We start from the raw sequence: 8231 nt of genomic DNA, 5'->3' as shown, positions 1-8231 counted from the left end.
AAATCAGCCAAAAATACCTAAGAATAACATTAAAAGCCTTCGATTAGATAGGAAACATTGAAAATAGACGATAAAAGAAGATACCAGAATCCCCACATTTTGTAAGGTCCGCGGTCATGAAAATTGGCCAATTTTTCAAGGTATTAATTTTGTCTTTATTTTATGTCTAAATCAAAGAAAATCAGCCAAAAATACCTAAGAATAACATTAAAAGCCTTCGATTAGATAGGAAACATTGAAAATAGACGATAAAAGAAGATACCAGAATCCGCACATTCTGTAAGGTCCGCGGTCATGAAAATTGGCCAATTTTTCAAGGTATTAATTTTGTCTTTATTTTATGTCTAAATCAAAGAAAATCAGCTAATAATACCTAAGAATAACATTAAAAGCCTTCGATTAGATAGGAAACATTTAAATCAGACGATAAAAGAAGATACCAGAATCCCCACATTCTGTAAGGTCCGCGGTCATGAAAATTGCCCAATTTTTCAAGGTATTAATTTTGTCTTTATTTTATGTCTAAATCAAAGAAAATCAGCCAAAAATACCTAAGAATAACATTAAAAGCCTTCGATTAGATAGGAAACATTGAAAATAGACGATAAAAGAAGATACCAGAATCCCCACATTTTGTAAGGTCCGCGGTCATGAACATTGGCCAATTTTTCAAGGTATGAATTTTGTCTTTATTTTATGTCTAAATCAAAGAAAATCAGCCAAAAATACCTAAGAATAACATTAAAAGCCTTCGATTAGATAGGAAACATTGAAAATAGACGATAAAAGACGACACGAATACGCACATTCTGTAAGGTCCGTGGTCATGAAAATTTGCCAATTTTTGGAGGTATTAATTTTGTCTTTATTTTATGTCTAAATCAAAGAAAATCAGCCAAAAATACCTAAGAATAACATTAAAAGCCTTCGATTAGATAGGAAACATTGAAAATAGACGATAAAAGAAGATACCAGAATCCCCACATTCTGTAAGGTCCGCGGTCATGAAAATTGGCCAATTTTTCAAGGTATTAATTTTGTCTTTATTTTATGTCTAAATCAAAGAAAATCAGCCAAAAATACCTAAGAATAACATTAAAAGCCTTCGATTAGATAGGAAACATTGAAAATAGACGATAAAAGAAGATACCAGAATCCCCACATTTTGTAAGGTCCGCGGTCATGAAAATTGGCCAATTTTTCAAGGTATTAATTTTGTCTTTATTTTATGTCTAAATCAAAGAAAATCAGCCAAAAATACCTAAGAATAACATTAAAAGCCTTCGATTAGATAGGAAACATTGAAAATAGACGATAAAAGAAGATACCAGAATCCGCACATTCTGTAAGGTCCGCGGTCATGAAAATTGGCCAATTTTTCAAGGTATTAATTTTGTCTTTATTTTATGTCTAAATCAAAGAAAATCAGCTAATAATACCTAAGAATAACATTAAAAGCCTTCGATTAGATAGGAAACATTTAAATCAGACGATAAAAGAAGATACCAGAATCCCCACATTCTGTAAGGTCCGCGGTCATGAAAATTGGCCAATTTTTCAAGGTATTAATTTTGTCTTTATTTTATGTCTAAATCAAAGAAAATCAGCCAAAAATACCTAAGAATAACATTAAAAGCCTTCGATAAGATAGGAAACATTGAAAATAGACGATAAAAGAAGATACCAGAATCCCCACATTTAGTAAGGTCCGCGGTCATGAAAATTGGCCAATTTTTCAAGGTATTAATTTTGTCTTTATTTTATGTCTAAATCAAAGAAAATCAGCCAAAAATACCTAAGAATAACATTAAAAGCCTTCGATTAGATAGGAAACATTGAAAATAGACGATAAAAGAAGATACCAGAATCCCCACATTCTGTAAGGTCCGCGGTCATGAAAATTGGCCAATTTTTCAAGGTATTAATTTTGTCTTTATTTTATGTCTAAACCAAAGAAAATCAGCAAAAAATACCTAAGAATAACATTAAAAGCCTTCGATTAGATAGGAAACATTGAAAATAGACGATAAAAGAAGATACCAGAATCCCCACATTTTGTAAGGTCCGCGGTCATGCACATTGGCCAATTTTTCAAGGTATGAATTTTGTCTTTATTTTATGTCTAAATCAAAGAAAATCAGCCAAAAATACCTAAGAATAACATTAAAAGCCTTCGATTAGATAGGAAACATTGAAAATAGACGATAAAAGAAGATACCAGAATCCCCACATTCTGTAAGGTCCGCGGTCATGAAAATTGGCCAATTTTTCAAGGTATTAATTTTGTCTTTATTTTATGTCTAAATCAAAGAAAATCAGCTAATAATACCTAAGAATAACATTAAAAGCCTTCGATTAGATAGGAAACATTTTAATCAGACGATAAAAGAAGATACCAGAATCCCCACATTCTGTAAGGTCCGCGGTCATGAAAATTGGCCAATTTTTCAAGGTATTAATTTTGTCTTTATTTTATGTCTAAATCAAAGAAAATCAGCCAAAAATACCTAAGAATAACATTAAAAGCCTTCGATTAGATAGGAAACATTGAAAATAGACGATAAAAGAAGATACCAGAATCCCAACATTTTGTAAGGTCCGCGGTCATGAAAATTGGCCAATTTTTCAAGGTATTAATTTTGTCTTTATTTTATGTCTAAATCAAAGAAAATCAGCTAATAATACCAAAGAATAACATTAAAAGCCTTCGATTAGATAGGAAACATTTAAATCAGACGATAAAAGAAGATACCAGAATCCCCACATTCTGTAAGGTCCGCGGTCATGAAAATTGGCCAATTTTTCAAGGTATGAATTTTGTCTTAATTTTATGTCTAAATCAAAGAAAATCAGCCAAAAATACCTAAGAATAACATTAAAAGCCTTCGATTAGATAGGAAACATTGAAAATAGACGATAAAAGAAGATACCAGAATCCCCACATTCTGTAAGGTCCGCGGTCATGAAAATTGGCCAATTTTTCAAGGTATTAATTTTGTCTTTATTTTATGTCTAAATCAAAGAAAATCAGCCAAAAATACCTAAGAATAACATTAAAAGCCTTCGATTAGATAGGAAACATTGAAAATAGACGATAAAAGAAGATACCAGAATCCCCACATTCTGTAAGGTCCGCGGTCATGAAAATTGGCCAATTTTTCAAGGTATTAATTTTGTCTTTATTTTATGTCTAAATCAAAGAAAATCAGCCAAAAATACCTAAGAATAACATTAAAAGCCTTCGATTAGATAGAAAACATTGAAAATAGACGATAAAAGAAGATACCAGAATCCCCACATTTTGTAAGGTCCGCGGTCATGAAAATTGGCCAATTTTTCAAGGTATGAATTTTGTCTTTATTTTATGTCTAAATCAAAGAAAATCAGCCAAAAATACCTAAGAATAACATTAAAAGCCTTCGATTAGATAGGAAACATTGAAAATAGACGATAAAAGAAGATACCAGAATCCGCACATTCTGTAAGGTCCGCGGTCATGAAAATTGGCCAATTTTTCAAGGTATTAATTTTGTCTTTATTGTATGTCTAAATCAAAGAAAATCAGCTAATAATACCTAAGAATAACATTAAAAGCCTTCGATTAGATAGGAAACATTTAAATCAGACGATAAAAGAAGATACCAGAATCCCCACATTCTGTAAGGTCCGCGGTCATGAAAATTGGCCAATTTTTCAAGGTATGAATTTTGTCTTAATTTTATGTCTAAATCAAAGAAAATCAGCCAAAAATACCTAAGAATAACATTAAAAGCCTTCGATTAGATAGGAAACATTGAAAATAGACGATAAAAGAAGATACCAGAATCCCCACATTCTGTAAGGTCCGCGGTCATGAAAATTGGCCAATTTTTCAAGGTATTAATTTTGTCTTTATTTTATGTCTAAATCAAAGAAAATCAGCCAAAAATACCTAAGAATAACATTAAAAGCCTTCGATTAGATAGGAAACATTGAAAATAGACGATAAAAGAAGATACCAGAATCCCCACATTCTGTAAGGTCCGCGGTCATGAAAATTGGCCAATTTTTCAAGGTATTAATTTTGTCTTTATTTTATGTCTAAATCAAAGAAAATCAGTCAAAAATACCTAAGAATAACATTAAAAGCCTTCGATTAGATAGGAAACATTGAAAATAGACGATAAAAGAAGATACCAGAATCCGCACATTCTGTAAGGTCCGCGGTCATGAAAATTGGCCAATTTTTCAAGGTATTAATTTTGTCTTTATTTTATGTCTAAATCAAAGAAAATCAGCTAATAATACCAAAGAATAACATTAAAAGCCTTCGATTAGATAGGAAACATTTAAATCAGACGATAAAAGAAGATACCAGAATCCCCACATTCTGTAAGGTCCGCGGTCATGAAAATTGGCCAATTTTTCAAGGTATTAATTTTGTCTTTATTTTATGTCTAAATCAAAGAAAATCAGCCAAAAATACCTAAGAATAACATTAAAAGCCTTCGATTAGATAGGAAACATTGAAAATAGACGATAAAAGAAGATACCAGAATCCCCACATTTAGTAAGGTCCGCTGTCATGAAAATTGGCCAATTTTTCAAGGTATTAATTTTGTCTTTATTTTATGTCTAAATCAAAGAAAATCAGCCAAAAATACCTAAGAATAACATTAAAAGCCTTCGATTAGATAGGAAACATTGAAAATAGACGATAAAAGAAGATACCAGAATCCCCACATTCTGTAAGGTCCGCGGTCATGAAAATTGGCCAATTTTTCAAGGTATTAATTTTGTCTTTATTTTATGTCTAAACCAAAGAAAATCAGCCAAAAATACCTAAGAATAACATTAAAAGCCTTCGATTAGATAGGAAACATTGAAAATAGACGATAAAAGAAGATACCAGAATCCCCACATTTTGTAAGGTCCGCGGTCATGAAAATTGGCCAATTTTTCAAGGTATTAATTTTGTCTTTATTTTATGTCTAAATCAAAGAAAATCAGCCAAAAATACCTAAGAATAACATTAAAAGCCTTCGATTAGATAGGAAACATTGAAAATAGACGATAAAAGAAGATACCAGAATCCCCACATTCTGTAAGGTCCGCGGTCATGAAAATTGGTCAATTTTTCAAGGTATGAATTTTGTCTTAATTTTATGTCTAAATCAAAGAAAATCAGCCAAAAATACCTAAGAATAACATTAAAAGCCTTCGATTAGATAGGAAACATTGAAAATAGACGATAAAAGAAGATACCAGAATCCCCACATTCTGTAAGGTCCGCGGTCATGAAAATTGGCCAATTTTTCAAGGTATTAATTTTGTCTTTATTTTATGTCTAAATCAAAGAAAATCAGCCAAAAATACCTAAGAATAACATTAAAAGCCTTCGATTAGATAGGAAACATTGAAAATAGACGATAAAAGAAGATACCAGAATCCCCACATTCTGTAAGGTCCGCGGTCATGAAAATTGGCCAATTTTTCAAGGTATTAATTTTGTCTTTATTTTATGTCTAAATCAAAGAAAATCAGCCAAAAATACCTAAGAATAACATTAAAAGCCTTCGATTAGATAGGAAACATTGAAAATAGACGATAAAAGAAGATACCAGAATCCCCACATTTTGTAAGGTCCGCGGTCATGAAAATTGGCCAATTTTTCAAGGTATTAATTTTGTCTTTATTTTATGTCTAAATCAAAGAAAATCAGCCAAAAATACCTAAGAATAACATTAAAAGCCTTCGATTAGATAGGAAACATTGAAAATAGACGATAAAAGAAGATACCAGAATCCGCACATTCTGTAAGGTCCGCGGTCATGAAAATTGGCCAATTTTTCAAGGTATTAATTTTGTCTTTATTTTATGTCTAAATCAAAGAAAATCAGCTAATAATACCTAAGAATAACATTAAAAGCCTTCGATTAGATAGGAAACATTTAAATCAGACGATAAAAGAAGATACCAGAATCCCCACATTCTGTAAGGTCCGCGGTCATGAAAATTGGCCAATTTTTCAAGGTATTAATTTTGTCTTTATTTTATGTCTAAATCAAAGAAAATCAGCCAAAAATACCTAAGAATAACATTAAAAGCCTTCGATAAGATAGGAAACATTGAAAATAGACGATAAAAGAAGATACCAGAATCCCCACATTTAGTAAGGTCCGCGGTCATGAAAATTGGCCAATTTTTCAAGGTATTAATTTTGTCTTTATTTTATGTCTAAATCAAAGAAAATCAGCCAAAAATACCTAAGAATAACATTAAAAGCCTTCGATTAGATAGGAAACATTGAAAATAGACGATAAAAGAAGATACCAGAATCCCCACATTCTGTAAGGTCCGCGGTCATGAAAATTGGCCAATTTTTCAAGGTATTAATTTTGTCTTTATTTTATGTCTAAACCAAAGAAAATCAGCAAAAAATACCTAAGAATAACATTAAAAGCCTTCGATTAGATAGGAAACATTGAAAATAGACGATAAAAGAAGATACCAGAATCCCCACATTTTGTAAGGTCCGCGGTCATGAACATTGGCCAATTTTTCAAGGTATGAATTTTGTCTTTATTTTATGTCTAAATCAAAGAAAATCAGCCAAAAATACCTAAGAATAACATTAAAAGCCTTCGATTAGATAGGAAACATTGAAAATAGACGATAAAAGAAGATACCAGAATCCCCACATTCTGTAAGGTCCGCGGTCATGAAAATTGGCCAATTTTTCAAGGTATGAATTTTGTCTTAATTTTATGTCTAAATCAAAGAAAATCAGCCAAAAATACCTAAGAATAACATTAAAAGCCTTCGATTAGATAGGAAACATTGAAAATAGACGATAAAAGAAGATACCAGAATCCCCACATTCTGTAAGGTCCGCGGTCATGAAAATTGGCCAATTTTTCAAGGTATTAATTTTGTCTTTATTTTATGTCTAAATCAAAGAAAATCAGCCAAAAATACCTAAGAATAACATTAAAAGCCTTCGATTAGATAGGAAACATTGAAAATAGACGATAAAAGAAGATACCAGAATCCCCACATTCTGTAAGGTCCGCGGTCATGAAAATTGGCCAATTTTTCAAGGTATTAATTTTGTCTTTATTTTATGTCTAAATCAAAGAAAATCAGCCAAAAATACCTAAGAATAACATTAAAAGCCTTCGATTAGATAGAAAACATTGAAAATAGACGATAAAAGAAGATACCAGAATCCCCACATTCTGTAAGGTCCGCGGTCATGAAAATTGGCCAATTTTTCAAGGTATGAATTTTGTCTTAATTTTATGTCTAAATCAAAGAAAATCAGCCAAAAATACCTAAGAATAACATTAAAAGCCTTCGATTAGATAGGAAACATTGAAAATAGACGATAAAAGAAGATACCAGAATCCCCACATTCTGTAAGGTCCGCGGTCATGAAAATTGGCCAATTTTTCAAGGTATTAATTTTGTCTTTATTTTATGTCTAAATCAAAGAAAATCAGCCAAAAATACCTAAGAATAACATTAAAAGCCTTCGATTAGATAGGAAACATTGAAAATAGACGATAAAAGAAGATACCAGAATCCCCACATTCTGTAAGGTCCGCGGTCATGAAAATTGGCCAATTTTTCAAGGTATTAATTTTGTCTTTATTTTATGTCTAAATCAAAGAAAATCAGCCAAAAATACCTAAGAATAACATTAAAAGCCTTCGATTAGATAGAAAACATTGAAAATAGACGATAAAAGAAGATACCAGAATCCCCACATTTTGTAAGGTCCGCGGTCATGAACATTGGCCAATTTTTCAAGGTATGAATTTTGTCTTTATTTTATGTCTAAATCAAAGAAAATCAGCCAAAAATACCTAAGAATAACATTAAAAGCCTTCGATTAGATAGGAAACATTGAAAATAGACGATAAAAGAAGATACCAGAATCCGCACATTCTGTAAGGTCCGCGGTCATGAAAATTGGCCAATTTTTCAAGGTATTAATTTTGTCTTTATTTTATGTCTAAATCAAAGAAAATCAGCTAATAATACCTAAGAATAACATTAAAAGCCTTCGATTAGATAGGAAACATTTAAATCAGACGATAAAAGAAGATACCAGAATCCCCACATTCTGTAAGGTCCGCGGTCATGAAAATTGGCCAATTTTTCAAGGTATTAATTTTGTCTTTATTTTATGTCTAAATCAAAGAAAATCAGCCAAAAATACCTAAGAATAACATTAAAAGCCTTCGATT

Source organism: Euprymna scolopes, chromosome 12 (assembly GCF_053919585.1).
Source record: "Euprymna scolopes isolate OS-2025 chromosome 12, ASM5391958v1, whole genome shotgun sequence".
Classification (NCBI taxonomy): Eukaryota; Metazoa; Mollusca; class Cephalopoda; order Sepiida; family Sepiolidae; genus Euprymna; species Euprymna scolopes.
The sequence above is the reverse complement of the archived record's forward strand: the minus strand, read 5'-3'. Positions refer to the sequence as shown.